Here is a 16,230-nt window from a genome sequence, read left to right as displayed (position 1 = left end):
TCACTATTTTAAGAGAAGCAGTATTCATAGGCGCCTGTGTGGCTCATTCAGTTACGCATCTGCTTTCAGCTCAGGTTATGATTCCAGGGTCCTGAGATTGAGTCCTGCATCTAGCTCCCTGCTCAATGGGAGTCTCCCTCTCCTTCTCCTGCCCTCTGTACTCTCCCCACCCCTAATAAATAAATAAAATCTTAAAAAAAAAAAAAAAAGAGCAAGAGAACAGTATGTAGTGTTGTAGGTTTTACCTGTGGTTCATCATGAACTACTAGCTGGCTATCTTTGGTAAGCCTTGGGCTTTCTCAGCAGTCAAATTAACTATTTTATAATGCAGATTAGTTGGCTCTTCAGTGTGTCAAAGTGCTCTGTAAATATATACCACATTTAGAAATTTAAATAAGATTTTAGCCCCTTTTCTGCCTGCTTTTTGACTTGGGGCTTGTCACTTAAATTCTGAGTTTTTGTTCTTTATAGGTAAAGCAGGAATTTGGCCTGTATATTCAACTCCAGACGTATTACTTACATTGTGGTTAGCTCTTATAACCTGTAATTTAGATTATTTGTCTTTTTTTTTTTAACATATATTTGCTTTTATTCCCCCTATGATGATTACCAATAATAATACTGCAATGCATTAACCTTCACTTATTACATTTTATTTAATCTTTCTGTTGTGAGAGTAGATGGTAGTAGCCTCATCTTACTGATCTGGAAGACTGTGGGTCAGGAAATGATAGAGGTGGGATTATAGTCTCTGATGCTAGTGTTCTTTTTTATTAAAAATTAAACATGTAGCTCATATAGAGGCACATTGCCATGTACCTCCTCTAAAACAAACTTCTGATCTCCATTGTTTTCCTATTCTCTCTCTCTCTCTTTTAAAGATTTTATTTATTTAATTATATATATAGAGAGAGATCACAAGTAGGCAGAGAGGCAGGCACAGAGAGGGGGAAGCAGGCTCCCCACCAAGCAGAGAGCCCGATGTGGGACTCAATCCCAGGACCCCAAGATCATGACCTGAGCTGAAGGCAGAGGTTTAACCCACTGAGCCACCCAGGCACTCCTCTTTTTTTTTTTTTTTTTTTTTTTTTAAGGTGAATAGTTAAGAGTCTTAGCAAAATGTTTTTGTGGAAAAAAAATGCATCTATTCAGTAGCAGTAAGCATAGTTTGGGAATTTTAACATTATAGTACCATTACAAAAATCTGGTTAGCATTACACAACATGTACATATAGTTGGGAATCTTTGAATGATAGAAAATATAGTTTGTCCTTCAAATAGATGGTTTGTTCTGTTTAAATAGGTATATTTTATTTTTAAAATAGAGCATCATTTAATGTTATACTTCTAAAACCAAAGGTTTGTTTTGTGCTTGCTAGAGAAGGAAAACAGGTGATCTCTAAGTACTTACTAAATTTTTTTTTCTGTTTTTATAATCCTAATTTATTTTGTGATTCCAAGAAGATGGTTACATGTGGCAAAATTTTTTTAAATTGCTAAAAATTTCTATTCTAGGAGGGTATTGCTTTTTGTCTATTGTTTTATGTCTATTTTTACATTTAAATTTTAAAAAAGAAATCCTTGGACTATCTGAAATGAGTGGGTCAGGTGGGGATTAGGGCAAGCACATTCAGAAATATTTATTTCTGTCTTGAGTTCATTTGTGAGTCCTACATTTTAACATTTCCTCTATGAGCCTCAAATGTCCCCTCGTCCAGGTGTACCCGTCCTGGACAGCGATCTTACTTTGAACGCTGTTGCTTTGGGGGTGATTGACAGCACTGGTTCAACCAGCACTCTGATGCTGATCCTTTCTGATTCAGAAACCTCTGCTACTGGGACATTTCTTTAACTTGTGTTTCTCTTTTTTCTGTTGAAAGATTCTTGGTGGTCATTACTAGTCCAAGTGTGAGTTCCCATAAGTAGCTCATTGGTCACAGTTTTTATTTTTATCTTTCCAAATGATGACTTTGAAATGGCTATGGCAATTTGAGGGGGCTATCTGCTGCCATTCTTAACCCTGTTCACAAAACATGAGGCACCTCAGCCTTTTTTTCTGTTCTGTGCATATACCAAGTTCATTCCAGCTTCAGGGTGGTCTTTTACTTGTCCCTCTGGGGGAAATGGTCTTCCTTCAGACTGTTGCTTGACTGTATCCTCCTTGACATTTAAGTCTCAGCTTACATGTCCCTTGTTCAAAGAGGTTTCCCTTGACCACTCACTATAAATGATCATTCCTCCAACACTCTTTATTACATGGCCATGTTTTATTTTCGTCTTTGCACCTAATGACTGAGCAAGAGTTATTTATTTCTCTTTTATCTTCTCTGATGGGGACAGGGACATTGTTCACTCCTATATTGCTAGCACCTAAGAACAGTGTCTGCCACAGTAGGAATTCCAGTAAATACTTGTTGAATGACCAAATGAAGGCATAGTTTTCTCTTAGCTATTTATAAAATTCTTTTGTTTTCTTTTTTGGTAGTCAGGAAGGTCCAATTAATGTTTATGTACTTTTGACATTTTCGTCTTCCTTTACTGTTCTGTTCCCTAGTTGAATTCTTCAGAGGAAGGGGGAAAGAGCCTTTTAGTTTTCAAACTCTTTGAGATGTGACTGTTTCAATTTATCTACTGCTTGCCAGGTATGTGTGTGAGATGCTGCAGCCTAGTCACAAATGCAATTAACAGGTATGAAAATTGGCTCCTAACAGCTGCTTCAGTCCCGCTTGAGTTGGCCCCTTCCCCAGGGGACGGTCTCTGTCAGCCTAGCAAAATGAAATTGCCTTCCCATAAATATTTTTTTCAAGGATTATAGAAGAGAAACAAATCTAGGTTTATAAAATGAGTTGAAATGTGTCAACAGGATAGAACAGACTAATGACCTGCTGCAGCAATTTGAATTCTGAGGCACAGCAGCAGTGTTTATCTTCAGAAGAGTTGACATTGAAACTGTAGCTCTTTTAGTTCTATCGAAATGACTTTATTATGCCAAAAGGGTAGAGTTAATAACTTATTTATTGGTGTTGGTGAGGAAAGTGACAATTCTATAAAATATAATTTTTGACCCTCAGAGCTTTGGTTTATATCACAGATTTTGAGTCCTTGCTCTTTCAGTTAACCCTGTGGAAAGGGCAGGTTTTGGAAAGAATGTGACTTGATCTCCTTTCCATTTTATTCGCCAACTGTTTAATTCATTCAGCGTGCGTTGCTCTTGACAGTGATAGAAGATGTTAACCATTTCTATGTGCCATAACCAGTATATTCATTTTACAAATAGATGTAAGTGGGTTTTATATGAATAGTATGCTAGTTCTGAGTTTTATAGTCACGTATGCCTCAATGTTAGCAAACATTACATTCTGCTTTTCTCCTTTTTTTTTTTTAAATTAACATATAATGTATTATTAGCCCCAGGGGTACAGGTCTGTGAATCGTCAGGCTTTCACACTTCACAGTACTCACCATAGCACATACCCTCCCCAATGTCCATAACCCCACCACTCTCTCCCTTACTCCCCTCCCCCTGGCAACCTTCAGTTTGTTTTGTGAGATTAAGAGTCACTTATGATTTGTCTCCCTCACGATCCCATCTTGTTTCATTTTTTTCCTTCCCTACTCCCCAAGCCCCTCACATTGCTGCTCAGATTCCTCATATCAGGGAGATCATAGGATAATCGTCTTTCTCTGATTGACTTATTTCGCTCAGCATGATACCCTCTAGTTCCATCCACATCATCGCAAAAGGCAAGATTTCATTTCTTTTGATAGCTGCATAGTATTCCATTGTGTATATATATACCACCTCTTCTTTATCCATTCATCTGCTGATGGACATCTAGGTTCTTTCCATAGTTTGGCTGTTGTGGACGTTGCTGCTATAAACACTTGGGTGCACATGCCCCTTCAGATCACCATATTTGTACCTTTAGGGTAAATACCCAGTAGTGCAGTTGCTGGGTCATAGGGTAGCTCTATTTTCAACTTTTTGAGGAACCTCCATGCTGTTTTCCAGAGTGGCTGCATCAGCTTGCATTCCCACCAACAGTGTAAGAGGGTTTCCCTTTCTCCACATCCTCACCCGCATCTGTCATTTCCTGACTTGTTAATTTTAGCTATTCTGACTGGTGTAAGGTGTATCTCATGGTGGTTTTGATTTGTATTTCCCTGATGCCGAGTGATGTGGAGCACTTTTTCATGTGTCTGTTGGCCATTTGGATGTCTCCTTTGCAGAAATGTCTGTTCGTGTCCTTTGCCCATTTCTTGATTGGATTATCTGTTCTTTGGGTGTCGAGTTTAGTAACTTCTTTATAGATTTTGGACACTAGCCCTTTATCTGATATGTCATTTGCAAATATCTTCTCCCATTCTGTCAGTTGTCTTTTTTTTTTTTTTTTTTTTTTGTCTTTTGGTTTTGTTGACTGTTTCCTTTGCTGTGCAAAAGCTTTTGATCTTGATGAAGTCCCAATAGTTCATTTTTGCCCTTGCTTCCCTTGCCTTTGGCGATATTTCCAGGAAGAAGTTGCTGTGGCTGAGGTTGAAGAGGTTGCTGCCTGTGTTCTCCTCAAGGATTTCGATGGATTCCTGTCTCACATTGAGGTCTTTCATCCATTTGGAGTGTATCTTTGTGTGTGGTGTAAGGAAATGGTCCAGTTTCATTTTTCTGCATGTGACTGTCCAATTTTCCCAACACTGTTTGTTGAAGAGACTCTTTTTCCATTGGACATTATTTCCTGCTTTGTTGAAGATTAGTTGACCATAGAGTTGAGGGTCTATTTCTGGGCTCTCTATTCTGTTCCATTGATCTATGTGTCTGTTTTTGTGCCAGTACCATACTGTCTTGATGATGACAGCTTTGTAATTAATAGAGCTTGAAGTCTGGAATTGTGATGCCACCAACTTTGGCTTTCTTTTTCAACATTCCTCTGACTATTCAAGGTCTTTTCTAGTTCTATATAAATTTTAGAATTGTTTGTTCCATTTCTTTGAAAAAAAAAAGGATGGTATTTTGATAGGGATTGCATTAGATGTGTAGATTGCTTGGGTGGCATAGACATTTTCACAATATTTGTTCTTCCAATCCATGAGCGTGGAATATTTTTCCATTTCTTTGTGTCTTCCTCAATTTCTTTCATGAGTACTTTATAGTTTTCTGAGTACAAATTCTTTGCCTCTGTGGTTAGGTTTATTCCTAGGTATCTTATGGTTTTGGGTGCAATTGTAAATGGGATTGACTCCTTAATTTCTCTTTCTTCTGTCTTGCTGTTCATGTATAGAAATGCAGCTGATCTTTGCCCAACGCAGAATTGCACTGCCCTTGCTAGGGCCCCAGGCTAAGTAATCTGCTGGGGTACGCTCTGGGGAGCTTTTGTTCCCTGAACTCTTTCCATAGAGCTCTGGAGGATAATGAAATGGTGGTCTTCCAATCTCCGGCTGGAGGAGCTGAGAGCTTGGGGCCCCTCTCCTCAGTGGGCCCTCGGAGAAAAGCCATCAATCACTCCCATCTCCCTGGTCACCGGCATGCTCTGAGCTCACCTGGCCTGTGATTGGCCTGTGATCGAGCATTTATGTCTCTGGCACATGGCTCTGTTTGGAGTCTCCAAATCCAGCAGATTCCTTCCATGCATTCTGTGCTGCTCCCCCTGGAGGAGGAAGCGAGTCTCCCTGGATCTGCCACTTTTGGGGTCCCTGCTCGAAGAGCAGTGACCTAACTGTGCCGTGGTTCACAGTTTACGGTAATCCCAAACTGAGAGCTCACTCCACGGCTCCGTCTCTGTAACCAGCTTTCCCTCTCTAATACCTGTGAGCTCTGTTACACTCAGATACCCCGATTCTTCTGTGATCCTGCGGGACCTGAGACCACACTGTTCCTGCGAGGGCTCCATCCCTGCTTAGCCTCTGGAGCAATGTCCCTCAGTGGAGCAGACATTTAAATGTTCGAATTTTGTGCTCCGCCGTTCTGCCGCTTGCCGGGAGCCAGCCCCTCCTCTCGTGGTCTATCTTTCCACCCCTTCGGCTTCACTTCTCCACAAGTCCTATCTTTCAGAAAGTGGTGATTTTCTGTTTCTACAATTGCTCTTCTTCTCTTTGATCTCCTGTTGGGTTTGTAGGTGTTCGGAATGGTTTGATAACTATCTAACTGGACTTCTGTGACCTGATGTCAACTCAGTCTGCTACTCCTCTACCATCTTGACTCACGGGCCTGCTTTTCTCCTTTTTGATAAAGTTTATTTTCAGAATTTGAGCTAACTGTGCTCCCCATAAAAGTCACCTTCTGATCAATACTCCCTTCTGTTCATTGCTTTATAATCTCTGGCCTTTCATGAAACTAAAAGTTTGTGTCATTAAATTGTGCTTTGAATCAGAAGTTTCTTCTATGAGAGTATTAACTTAGGTTTTGGATGAATGAGCTGTGTGTTTGTTGTGCTACTGTGGTGACTTATGGTGGATCCCTAGATAGCTACAGGACAGGGTCTGGTCACCGGAAATAGCAACCATATAATTAGCGGCTTGGGACTTCAGGCCAGTCGGACCTCATAGGAGGTGGATAAGATTTGGAGATGGAGTTCAGTCATGTGATCATCCTGTGATTTAATAATTCATGATTATTTAATGAAATCCAAATAAGAGCTCTGGATACCAAAGGAGACCTCCTAATTGGTGAATATACTGATATACTGGGAGGACGACACATGGACTCATGGGGAGAGGGCATGGAAATCCTTCATTTGGGGACCTCCACCCTCCACCTCAGACCCTGCCTGTGTGTTTCCTCTATAATAAAACTACAATTATATGTACAATGCTTTCCTGAGTTCTGTGAGTTGTCCCAGCAAATTATCAAACTGAAGAGCATAGGAATCCCTGAATTTATGGTCATTTGATTGGAAATGCTGGTGGCCTGGGGACCCCTGAAGTACAGCTGGCATTTAAAATAAATGCAGTCTTGGGGCGCCTGGGTGGCTCAGTGGGTTAAGCCACTGCCTTCAGCTCAGGTCATGATCTCAGGGTCCTGGGATCGAGCCCCGCATCGGGCTCTCTGCTCAGCGGGGAGCCTGCTTCCTCCTCTCTCTCTGCCTGCCTCTCTGCCTACTTGTGATCTCTCTCTCTCTGTCATATAAATAAATAAATAAATCTTTAAAAAAAATAAAATTAAATAAATGCAGTCTTGTTTGAAATAATGCCCTTTGTACTTGTGGATGCTGTAGTACCTCTGGGTGGTTAGTGCTGGAATTGAACTTTGCAGTACACTTATTTAGGGTTGAAATAGAATATGTATTTGTTATAATTAATTAACTAATATTAATATATTATTATAAAGTTCATAGTCTGCTTTAAGGTTCATTCTTTATGTTGTACAGTTTCATGACTTTTGACAAATTCATAATGTCATGGGTCTATCATTACAGTTTCATACAGAATAGTTTCAGTGCTCAGTAAATCCCATGTTCCACTTATTCATCCCTCCTCCACTTGCTCCCGTACTCCTAACACTACCCTCATCTTTTCACCATCTCTGTAGTTTTGTCTTTTCAGACTGCCAAATAGTTGGACTCATATATGATGTAGTCTTTTCAGACTGACTTATTTCACTTAGTATTATGCTTTTAAGTTTCTGTCATGTCTTTATGCAGCTTGATAAGTCCTTTTTTATTGCTGTATAATATTCCACTGTGTGGATTTATTACAATTTATGCATTCAGCAGTTGAAGGATATCGTGATTGCTTCTGAGTTTTGGCAATTATGAATAAAGTTGCTATTAACACTCATGTGCAGATTTTTCTGTGGACATTTGTTCTCAAATCATAGCCTGATTTTTGGATCATATAGTAAGACTAAATTTAGCTTTGTAAGAAGCTGACAAACTGTTTTTGCAAAGTAGCTTACCATTTTGCATTCTCACTAAAATGAATGAGAGCTCCTGTTGCCCCACATCCTTGGTAGCATTTGGGGTTATCAATGTTTTGAATTTTAGCCATTCTAAAATGTATGTAGTGTGGTATCTTTTTTTTTTTTTTTCCTAAGAGAGAGAGAGTGTGCATATGAGCAGGGGCTAGAGGAGCAGAGGGAGAGGAAGAGAGAGAATCTCAAGCGGATGCCACACTTAGTGTGGAACTGAATGTGGGGCTTGATTTCAAGACCCCAAGTCCATGACCTGAGCCAAAACCAAGAGTTGGATGCTTAACTGACTGAGCCACCCAGGCATCCCTCTTGTTATTCTGATTTGAAGTTCCCTAATGGCATTTGATGTTGAGCATCTTTTCATATGTTTATATTCTGTCCTTAAATCTTTTTTGGTTAGGTGTTTGTTCAGATCTATTGTCCACTTCTTTTAAAGTATTTTTAAGAAATATTTATTTATTTGAGAGAGAGAGCCCATGTGCATGCAGGGGGAGAGGCAGAGGGACAGGAAGGAGCAGCTCAAGTGGATTCTGTGTAGAAAAAAAAGCCCCATGCCTTCCTCCATCTCATGACCCTGAGATCATGACCTGAGCTGAAACTAGCCCTATCCACTTTTTCTCTTTTTTTAAAGTAATATTTACATCCAACATGAGACTTGAACTCAAGACTTAGAGGTCAGGAGTTGCATGCTCCATCAGCTAAGCCAGACAGATGCCCTTTTTGTTTAGTTATTAATCATGTTTTTGTTATTGTTGAGTGTGAGGGTTCTTTGTATATTTGGATAACAGTGTTTTTGTTTTTGTTTTTAGAGAGAGAGGCAGGGAGAGGAGCAGAAGGAGGACAGAATTTTAAGCACGTTCCATGCCCAGCATGGATCCTGACTCAGGGCTTGATCTCATGATCCTGAGACAATGACCTGAGTAGAATCCAAGAGTCAGTCACTTAACTGACTGAGCCATGGATGTGTCCCAACAGTGCTTTATCAGATATGTCTTTTGCAGATATTTTTTTCCCACTATGTAGCTTGTCTTTCCATTAACCATGTCTTTTGTAGAGTGGAAGTTTTAAAATTTTTTTTAACTTATTTATTTATTTATTTATTTATTTATTACTTGCTTATTTTACTTATTTTTTTTTTTACTTATTTATTTGACAGGCAGAGACCACAAGTAGGCAGAGAGGCAGGCAGAGAGGGAGTTGTGGGGAGGAAGCAGGCTCCCTGCTGATCAGAGAGCCCGATGCGGGGCTCTATCCCAGGATCCTGGGATCATGACCTGAGCCGAAGGCAGACGCTTAATGACTGAGCCACCCAGGTGCCCCGGAAGTTTTTAATTTTAATGAAGTTCCTTAATTTCTTGGGTCAAGCTTTTGGTGTTTATCTAAAAACTTGTCACCAACCCAAGGTCACCTAGTTTTTGTTTTGTTTTTAGGGTCATCTTCCAGAAGTTTGCAGTTTTGTGTTTTACATTTAAGTTTTTGATCCCTTTTGAGTTAATTTTGTGTAAATTTCAAATTTTTAAAAAATTTGAAAATATTTCACACATACAGAGTGATATGAAAACTAGTATAATGACCCATATATAAAGTACCTAGCAAATGGCCTTATAAAACATTAACATTTTACCTTATAAATCTACATTAAATTTAAAATCAAGTTGAAACCCCTGTAAATTCTTCCTAATCTTATCCCTCTTCTAGGAAGTAATCAATTCTATCAATTTGGTATTTTTCAAATCCATGCAATGTTTTTATAGTTTATTAAATATTTATGTATCATTTGGTACTGTTACATATTATTTATATAGCATACCATATATACAATAGTGTATACATTATATCATATAATACTGTGTATAATTGGGATTATTTTTCAAGTTTTTAAAATATCACATTAACACTATGTATAGTACATATACTTTATCAACTTGTTTATTTCAAAACTGCATTGATTTTATGATTAAGAGGATTTTTTTTTACTATAGGAAAGAATATGTTAATTGAGAGGTATATAGTGTTAGAGAATTTATTATAAGTTCTAATTTTACCTTGGTTTGCCCTATTAGCACAAATAAATTTAGTTCTGACCTGAGGGTTAAATTTTTCAATGCTGGAATATTGTATCTTTAATATCTATATTGCGGCATGTTTTTTAGCAGTCTTACTAAATTAATATGTAAGGTGCTATTTTTTTATTTTAGGAAAATTTTTCGGTGTGTGTTTGAGGGGGCTTTTTAGAATGCACACACAGGTTTATTAGATCATTGGTAGGGCGTTTCGTAGCTGCCCTGTTAAGGATACCAAAGAAACCAGAAAAACTTAATTATTTAAACTGTGCTGCTATTTGGTGAGCCTACCTTTTATAGATATCTTTCTGAGGGCTCTTTTTAAGTTGTGGGTTTCCTTTACTATAACCACCAGTTTCTGAAGAGAACACCACCATTTGTAGGTTTAGTCAGAAGATCTCTACAATTCAGGCTGGAGGTAAAGGTGTAGCTAGCTTCCTCTCCTAGCTTGCGGAAAGTGACTTGATTCCTGTAGGGGGAAGGAAGGTTGAACCTAATTATATATGCTGATCTATCAGCCAGTTTCACCCAGTATAAGCAGAAACTGTCAATTCTTTGTAGAATGTTTTATGGCCTAAATTAAGTCTGTACCATACAAGATTGCCATCTTTAGAGAAGGTACTCCCATTGTCTACTGTGTTAATTGTACACACTAACATGTCACTGTTGATTTGATTATTATTGCTCATTTTATAACCTTTAACTGGTGTATAGTTTTGAGTTCTGTAGCAAAAAACAAAAACAAAAAAACAAAAAACAAAAAACAATTTGAATTTCTACTGTTTGTGCACATTTGAAAAATAATGACCTCCCTTTTCCCCCAAGATCATTTATTATAGGTTCCAGAAAGCTGTATAATGATATTTCCAATCCAGATTATTTTTCTATTGACATCTTGAAAAATCTATTATGTTGTAAACCATCATTGGCAGATTCGGTTGTAATTTAATGAGAACAGCCTAATATGCCAAGAGAAGTGACCTTCAAGCCCCTGCTCTTCCAACTCAACTCTTGCATGAAATGCTGAAATGGTTTCTCCCCTTGTGTCCTCTTCAAGGATGAAACGTGTTCCAGGTTTTGTCTCCTCACCCCTCTTCTATTAAAACTGTGTTCATATTGGTGCTGTACTAATAAAGGGGCACTGAAAAATGACTTTTTCTTCTAAATTTTCTATAGTTTCATTTTTTATGTGATGCCATGGTTTTAGGTACCATCTTATTCAGGAATTGGTCCGTAGCAAATGTTTTGTTACATGATCTCTAAGATAAGGGAATAGATTAAAAATTGAGTTAGTATAGATTTTCTGTGCCAGAGTATAGTGTATTTTCTGTTTGGGATTTTACATTCAAGGTCTTTATATTACAGATGATGTACACAGATTAATCTCAGAATGTTATAGACCTATTAATTTCAGACAAATAGTCAAATTCTGAGTTAGGTTATGTACTTACTTTAGGTTATTGGTTATAATCTCAGTGATTGTTCTTTCTTGATTTTATTTTATTTTTATTAATTTTTTTATTTTTAGAGATTTTATTTATTTATTTGATAGAGAGAGAGAACACAAGGAAGCAGAGCAGGAGGGAGAGGGAGAGGGAGAAGCGTCCTCCCCGCTAAGAAGGGAGCCTGATGCAGGGCTCAATCCCAGGATTCTGGGATCATGACCTGGGCTGAAGGCAGGCCTTAACTGACTAAGTCACCCATGCCACCCCCATTTCTTGATTTTTAAAAATCAATATTTACTGAAATTTTTTTCTCTTAAGTGAAATACTCCTGGCTTCTTAAAAAGTTAGTGATACTACTTTTGTCTTAGCATATATAGAACAGTTTCTTTTTCTTTTTCTTTTTTTTAAAGTAGAGCTCTCATGACTGTATTGTCTTGTCCCATTTGATTTTCTTTGAATGTCCTTTATTCCCCTATTTCCCACACTTCAGGAGTATAGAATCATGTTTCTCACTGCTGGCATTCTGAGGGCTAGACCCATCTCTTGACTTGTTATTTTGTTGTCTTCATCTTTCTATTTACCTATTGCTACTCATTTTGCTTCCTCTCATAAATACCCATTCCAATCTAGTTAGTATATGTCTCCAGATATTTGTGTATCTTTGGAAGATATGTAGTGTTTTCTGTGCATAAGTTTTTAATTTTCATAAATAGCCTTTGGCTGTACATCTCATTTTATATTATCTTTTTAAATTCAGCCCTATATTTAAATGATCTATCTTTGTTGCTGTGTGTAATTCTGGTTCATTACTTCTAACAGCTGTAGAGTTTTCTATCATGTGCATGCTCTTATCCGGGCATACTCCATATGCATCTTACTTATATACTCCCCTAGTGACATTTATGTACTATAAACAATGCTGCAATAATAATCTTTATTTTATTTAATGGAGATATATGCTGGAGAGTGGTATTGGTGGGTTGTTGGGAGTCCATTACAGAGTTTACTAAGTATTGCCAAATTGTTCTATAGAACAACCAGGTTATACTTTTTAGAGCTGTACATGAAGATTCAGACCATTTTCCACGTAAGTAACTTGGCAACCAAACTGGCCTGAAGAGTTGCTTTGATGGACATGAACTGATAAACTATGAATAAAGTAAAACCAAAGTAGTTTACTATCAGCCCTCTACTGAAAAGGTACTCATGAATGGAAAAACTGCCTTAGTTCCTGATAGCGGTCCCTATAAAGGGAGGTTTTTTTATGAGAGAATATAAGGGTGAGCCCTCACTGCCAAATAACTCAGTCTGTTTAGCTCAGCAAGCTGTGAATATTAGATTCTTTGTGCCTAGCATGGTTCTTGTAATACAAATGTGAGTGAGACAGAATCTTTGCACCTGAAGCTCTTTGGTTGTGGGACAAAAGTGTACAGTACTTTGTGGTTATCTTTTAGGGGTGATCTCTTTGCTTCTTCTGTGAGAAGTTGGTTCTGGTTATAGCAGCCCTCCTTGGGTCACTGTTATTCTTTCTACCTTTCTTTCTAAAATTAAGACTTATGGGGTGCCTGAGTGCCTCAGTTGCTTAAGAGTCCAACATTTGATTTTGTCTTGGGTCATGAGGTTGACCCCCCCCCGCCAAGTCAGGCACTGTGCTGGATGTGGAGCCTTCTAAAGATTCTGTTTCTCTCTCTCCCTCTGCTTCTCCCCACTGAGCACATGCTCTGTCTCTCTCTCTCTCATTCTTAGGAAAAAAAAAAAAAGATAAAAATAACGTAAAATAAAACCAAGACTTATAGGTACCTGGTCTATAAATTGTGACCGTTCAGGGTCCCACCAGTCCATCATCCTACCTGCCTTGGTAAAAGATTCCCTAGGGAGCAATGTTATTAGTGTGGTGTTTGCATCCTACAGTGTAATGATTGGGATGGCATGTTATAAGTCCCTTTGAATTGGTAAAGTGGAAATCAGAAAATACTACCTAGAAGTATGAATTAATTAAATGTAGTAAGAGGCAGTGTGATGTATAATGGCAAGAATACAGATAATAGTGTTAGGCAAAATAGCAGACAAAACACATTTCCCAATCTTTACTCAATTCCAGTTGAAAAGACCAGTAGCTAAATAAATAGGTGGGAAGAAACTTGGATATGTCTTAGAAACTAGAGCTTGAGGCTGCTCATATGCCAAAACACTCAGGATAATTTTTGGTAGGCAGTTCTCCAAGGTAAGAGAACTCCTAACCTGGGAGGGACAGGGACCTCTGGCCGGTTCAATCAGTAGAGCATGCAATTCTTGATCTCTATACCCATGTTGTAGAGATTACTTAAAAAAAAATAATAAAAATAAAATATACCCAATAAGTTAAAAAAATATATTAACATAGAGGGGCAACATCTTGATGAGTGGTCTCACAAATCACAATATTTAAATTTCTCTCTTGCCTCTTAGACCAGAAGTATTTGTACTTAGTACAAACAGTGTTCAGAGACCCAGAGTTTGCTGCTAGTACCCCCCTGGAAGGTGCCTATCCACTCTCCCCAGATCGCTTAATCTCCCAATTAGTAATCTAGTGAGGTTTGTGTTCCAAAAAAAGATCCAGTCATTAAAAGCCGTGAAAGCTGAATAGCAGTTACAAGAAGAGAGCAATCTGATGGGATTATAAGGGATGGAAAATATAGTTACCAAATTAAAATCTGCTAGGAGGGCACCTGGGTGGTTCAGTGGGTCAAGCCTCTGCCTTCGGCCCAGGTCATGATCTCAGGGTCCTGGGATCGAGTCCCGCATCGGGCTCTCTGCTTGGCAGGGAGCCTGCTTCCTCCTCCCTCTCTCTGCCTGCCTCTCTGCCTACTTATGATCTCGCTCTGTCAAATAAATAAATAAAATCTTAAAAAAAAATCTGCAATGGATGCAGTGAGTAGCAAATTAGACAGTGAGAAAGACAAACTTGTGAAATATTTTCCAAAGTATAAAGGCAAAAGTTGGGGAAATAAAAATGATTGGAAAATAAGACAAATGGAGGAAAAGTCAGAAGATAAAATGTACAAATAATAGGAATTTCAGAAAGAGAGCATATACATTTTCAAATAAATAATAGAAAACATTACTGACTCAAAATTAGTGAGAAATATGAAAGTATATTCTTCTGGACTTTTCAAATTTGGAGGCATTTCTGCTAACAACATTATGAAAGAAACTGAATTGATGGTGGCACAGAGAGGCAACCTCTAAATTCTCCCATGAAAGAGGTGACTGCCTGGGCTCTAAGTAGAAGAGATGCTGAGTAAATCCCACTAAATGTCCTCTGTTTCTGAGGAATAAAAACAAGCAGGAAGAGCAGGTAGAAGGCCAACAAGATGGGAGTTGTTCTTCCAGGACTAAAGGTAGTCAGGACCCAAAAGACTGCATGGTGGGGCATAATCATTAGAAAAAGAAAGTGTTAAGTTGTTATTCATAGGTGATACTTTGATCGACCTAAAAATGGAAGAAAATTATTGCTTGAAAACCTATTTGAACCAAGTAAATATATTGGGATCAGATTTTTGAGTATTCTAGTTAGCAGCTACATTGGGGGAAAAAAAAACCACCCTAGAGTTTATAAATCCAAGTGAATATTTACCTCTTCAAATAAATCTATTTGAGAATAGATGCCAATGTGGAAGATGGTACTTAGAAACAGCCACTGTCATTAACTAATAAAATTTATGTTTTCCTCAAGCTTTTCTATTAGGAAAAAAACTTAGTAAGAGTCAAACACATTTTTTTTTAAAGATTTTATTTATTTATTTGACAGACAGAGATCACAAGTAAGCAGAGTCAGGCAGAGAAAGAGGAAGGAAAGCAGGCTCCCTGCCTAGCAGAGAGCCTGATGCAGGGCTGGATCCCAGGACCCTGGGATCATGACCTGAGCCAAAGGCAGACTCTTAACTAACTGAGAGACCCAGTCTTACTTTTTAGGCTCAGGAAACATAATCAGCTCTTGTGTTTTGATAAAAAGACCCAAATACTCTTTATTGGTGAGGAGAAATATGGTCTTATATCACTAAGTGTAGAATAAATTGATAGAACCATTCTTTAGGACAGTATAGAAGGGGGAAAAAAGGATTTGTGATCTATGTACCTTCTGACCCAACAATCTTACTTAAAATAATCATACTAAAGAAACTATCAGAGCTGTGCAGAAAAATATATATTCTAGGGTATTTGGTGTGTAGAGAAGGATATTTATTATACTAGAAATTCAGAAACAACCTAAATATTTAAAATAGAAAATTGATTGAATTTATTATAGTATATATCTATAATGGAATACTGTTCAAAAATTAGGAATGCTTTAACAGATAATAGTAAATCATAAAAGCTGAATATTCACTTTAGGCACACTCTAGTCCTAGTTACTTTCGTAGTTTTTCAGTCATTCACTCACAAATACTTAGTGACAACCCAGGCATTGTTCTAGAACCTAGAGATAGAGCACTGCATGGGGAAAATATAAAATTAAAATGACCATTTCTTTGCCTACACAGAATTTATAGTCTAGTCAGGAAAGGCAGAACAACAAATAAATAATTTTTCAATTAGTGATAAGTGCTTTGGAGAAGAGTATGACAGGATAAGGTAGATAGGGCATACCAAGGGAAGAGAAGGGGGAAGTTTGCAATTTTATATGAAGTGGGTCAGAGAAGTCTGAAAAACGAAATTTGGAAAAAAAAAAAAAAAGCTAAGAAGAAGCAATGTTTATATCTGGTGGAAAGTATTTGTGGTGGAGGTAATTGTAAGTCAGAAGACTTGAGGTAGAGATGTGTGTGTGTTCCAGCACAGCCAT

The 16,230-nt window shown here is 38.0% G+C and overlaps 1 protein-coding gene across 3 annotated transcripts in view; it reads left to right on the top strand.

Moving 5' to 3' along the window:
- Positions 1–16,230, top strand: part of PEAK1 (pseudopodium enriched atypical kinase 1) — a 306,975-nt gene that overhangs the window by 65,760 nt on the left and 224,985 nt on the right. The window contains exon 1 of one of the 3 annotated variants that reach the window (XM_032342362.1): positions 2,555–2,642. The exons of the other annotated variants lie outside the window; for them this stretch is intronic. The gene's annotated coding sequence lies outside the window, so the exon portion shown is untranslated. Of the gene's footprint in view, positions 1–2,554; positions 2,643–16,230 lie in introns of those variants that run through there. 3 annotated transcript variants of the gene reach the window in all.

The sequence above is a fragment of the Mustela erminea genome, chromosome 5 (genome assembly GCF_009829155.1).
Source record: "Mustela erminea isolate mMusErm1 chromosome 5, mMusErm1.Pri, whole genome shotgun sequence".
Lineage (NCBI taxonomy): Eukaryota > Metazoa > Chordata > Mammalia > Carnivora > Mustelidae > Mustela > Mustela erminea.
The sequence above is the reverse complement of the archived record's forward strand: the minus strand, read 5'-3'. Positions and strand labels throughout refer to the sequence as shown.